General features: G+C 52.3%; 1 protein-coding gene across 2 annotated transcripts in view; it reads right to left on the bottom strand.

Annotated features, from left to right (window-relative positions):
• Window positions 1-235, bottom strand: part of KLHL22 (kelch like family member 22) — a 22,432-nt gene extending 22,197 nt beyond the window's left edge. For both annotated transcript variants that reach the window (XM_006019887.3, XM_006019888.3), the window contains exon 1: window positions 122-235. The gene's annotated coding sequence lies outside the window, so the exon portion shown is untranslated. The remainder of the gene's footprint in view (window positions 1-121) is intronic.
• Between the last annotated feature and the right edge of the window lie 3,468 nt (window positions 236-3,703).

The raw sequence follows: 3,703 nt of genomic DNA, 5'->3' as shown, positions 1-3,703 counted from the left end.
GGGTTCCCGCGCCGCCTGCGGCTCCTCGCCGCCGCCCCGTGCTGCGCCCGCACACGTCCACCCTCTGCTCTTCCCTAACCCAAACGCAGCCCCTGAGTGCAAGCCCCGATCTGGGGTTTACATTCTCTGCTCATTCTCTGTCCTTGTCACTGTCGATGTCGCTTCCACTGCGGCTGATCCTGTCGTCCCCCTCGCTGTCTCCGGGTCCAGTTGTGCCGTTGTCCCCTTCGTTCTCCCTGTCCACTGCCCTTCCGGGGGGGGCTTTCAACAGCCTGTGCCACGTGTCCCTTTTCCAGGTGGAGTTGACTATGTCCTCTCCGTCCACTTTCCAGTAGTAGGACTGGACTGTGCTCAGAAACGTTTTAACACAGTCCATTTGCTCAAGCTTAGTGTGACTATACATCAGGAGGTTCCTACATTGCCACAGAGTGCTCCTGGTGCAGGACATAAGGGACAATAAGCTGAATATGAGCCAACAGTGTGCCCCAGTCGTGAAAAAGGGTAACAGCATCCTGGGCTGCATTAGTAAGAGCTTGCCTGCAGATCGAGGGAAGTGATGTACCGGGCCTCAGTGAGGCCGCAGCTAGAGTACTGCATCCAGTTCTGGGTGCAACACTTCAGGAAGGAAGTGGACAAGTTCAAGAGAGCCCAAAGGAGGGCCACGTGCATGATTAGAGGCCTAGAGACCAGGTCATATGAGTAGAGGCTGAAAAACATGAGACTGTTCAGCCAGGAGAAGAGAAGAATCAGAGGGAACTTGGTGACAGCCTGGAAGTATGTCAAGGGCGTACATCAGGGCCTGGGGGAGCATCTGTTCACCAAGGCCCCCAGGAGAGGACAAGAAATAATGGGCACAAACTGATTGAGGATCACTTCAGGCTAAACATAAGGAAAAACTTCTTTACAAGTCCAGTGCCAAGGGTTTGAAACAGGCTCCCCCCCAGAGGTGGTCCAGTCACCCACCCTGGTGATCTTCAAAAAGCGTCTTGACACCCACCTTGCTGGAGTCATCTGCTCCCAGCAGTCTTTCCTGCCCAAGTGCAGTGGGGGCTGGACCCAATTATCTGTAAGGTCCCTTCCAGCCCCTAATAACAACTATGAAACAACTACGATTATTCCCCTCTGTTTTGCACTGGTGAGGCCACATCTGGAGTACTGTGTCCAGTTTTGCCACCCCCCCCCCCCCCCCCCCAACTACAGAGAGGATGTGGACAAATTGGAGGGAGTACACCAAATGGCAACAAAAATGGCCTTGGGTGGGATGATTTAGTTGGGGACGGTCCTGCTTTGGGCAGGGGATTGGACTAAATGACCTCCTGACATCCCTTCCAACCCTCATTTTCTATGATTGTAACTCTGGGTTTATCTTGTGAATCATATTTGCACACCAAATAGTGCTAACATCCTGTGGCACCCCACGGCATGCCTGAAAGTGTTTCAAGGCACCCCGGAAGCCTTGGCTCCCTGGTTGAGAATCCCTGTGGTGAGAATGTTCAATGTACTCTTGCTAGTTTAAGCCCCCATGTAGATGCTTTCTCAAGGTTGAAAGTGAATGAAAGGAGGAAAATACTCAGTGCATCTCTTGACTGCACTTGGAAGGATGACTGAGGACTTGAGTGCATTTTACCACTTGTCCTTTTAAGGGAAAAACAGATCTGAATCAGCTGACGAAAGGGAATATTTATCTTTAGATGCCTCTTCTAAACACTTTACACTTATTGATCATAGCCAACCATTACATTTCAAGTCCTCTAACAGTATATGATAGGGGTTTTCAACTGGGGGTATCCCCTGGGGGTGCTTGGGATGGCCTCAGGGAGTACTTGGCAGCGGGCACCACTGCTGGTACTTCTGCTGCCACCAGCACGCTTGCCAATCAGCTGCGGGAGACCCCCACCAGTCCTGTTTGTTTGGCTGCCAGGGGACTCCTGCCTTCTCCACTGGCTGCCAGGGATACACTGACCCAAAAAGGTTAAAAACCCTTGGTATATGAGACTGAAGTAGAGTTGTCTGAGCAAGAGTCTGAACTTGACCAGTAAACACCTTGTTCTTAGCTGTTACAGGGGTGTAGGTTCTAGCCGTGTTGGTCTAAGGAGAGAGGGAAGCAAGGTTATTTGGGTAAATCTGATATCCTTTATTAAACCAACTCAAATAGTTGGAAAAATTCTTCTTTGCAAGCTTTTATATTTTTCCAACTATTTGAGTTGGTTTAATAAAGGATATCAGATTTACCCAAATAACCTTGTCTGCATTGGTGGCATGTAAGGGGTGCGCCCCCTGAGACTGGCGGTGCACCCGCTGCAAAAAGTGCCACAGCTGGCCCTGATGTCATGGCAAAAAGTGTCACTGCTCACCCCCCTCCCCGCCCTCACCGCTGACACCATTTGTGGGCATTCCCCAATTACCACTGGCTACCGCCAATGCTGCTGGTGGTGTGGTGGTGTCTGCCGACCGACGGGAACTCGCGACCCCCTGGCACCGACACTGCTGTGGCTGCCTGCAGGAGCTCCTCCTTCACTGCTGCCACGTCCCTACCGCCTGCTGGTGGCTGCTGTGCCCCACCCAGCCTCCCAAGGCTATATGCCATTCATCCTTGTCTGTTCTTAAAATTGCTGTATTTTGGGGTTTTATTGCAATTATTTTACTTGATGTCTCCACATTTGTAGCCACTATCTCTGCAGTTGAGGGGAAAACTCCTTTCTGTGCCCAGCTGTTTCTTTATGTAACAATGACATTTTGTCTATATGAATGAGAAATAGGGCATAGTGGGTTATCCTTTCCCAGTTGTTTCTAGCACATTTGTGGGTGTAATGAAGAAGTAACACAGATGTGTTTCTCTTCTGCAGAAAGAAGTAGGGTGGGATGACCTTGCAGGGAGGAACAGAAAGCAACGGATTTTGAACTGTTCACCAGCTCGAAGCTCAATTAAGCTTGTTTAAGCAAGATAGCAAATATTTACAGGCCCATACCAAGATTACTTCCCATTGTGATCTTTGTCAGAAGGGACTGCGCAGTACAACTGTTTGGGAGGATTTTTAAGTATTGAACATCTTTAATGGCAGCAAACTGCCGACAGCCTTAAGTATAAACACTTAATGACAAACCATTTAGAGAAAAGGACGATAGGCAGAGCAAACCCTTTTAAGGAAAACTTGGGAGAAATAGTGTGCAAAGCCCTTTTTGCTGCTAAGCCCGTTCAACTGGCAGGAAACCTGTCGTCTCAGCTGGTTTCAACCGGGTGTGGCACTTGGCACGGAGGCCGCCAGCGCCTCACTGCTCTTCCAGTAAGGTGCCTTGGCCCAGGACATGACGAGCAGCGCTCGGGTGTAGGGACTTTTAACACCAAGTCTAACGGCGCGTGGGCTTGTTAACGGGCGCCACAGCGGCGTGCCCACAACCCCGGCTCCAGGAGCCCGACCCCCCGGGGGCGCAGCAGCGGCCGGAGCGCGCGCGTGGCTGCACTGCCGAGCGGGAACCCCCCGGGCCGGACAGGGAGGAGAAGCGCACAGCGAAAGGAACCCACTGCCGGAGTGACGTCTACAGCACGCGCCGGGAAACCGTCCGACTACATTTCCTAGCGTGCAGCGCGCGGCCTTGTGCGAGAACGAGGCCAACCGACTACATTTCCCTGGGCCCTCCCGCGCCGGAAGTCGCTGCCACTTCCGGGTGAGCCTGTGGCGGGGGCGGGGGCGGCGGGGCGGGG

This window comes from Alligator sinensis, unplaced genomic scaffold, assembly GCF_000455745.1.
Source record: "Alligator sinensis unplaced genomic scaffold, ASM45574v1 scaffold505_1, whole genome shotgun sequence".
Classification (NCBI taxonomy): Eukaryota; Metazoa; Chordata; order Crocodylia; family Alligatoridae; genus Alligator; species Alligator sinensis.
This window is presented reverse-complemented; position numbering and strand designations above follow the sequence as displayed.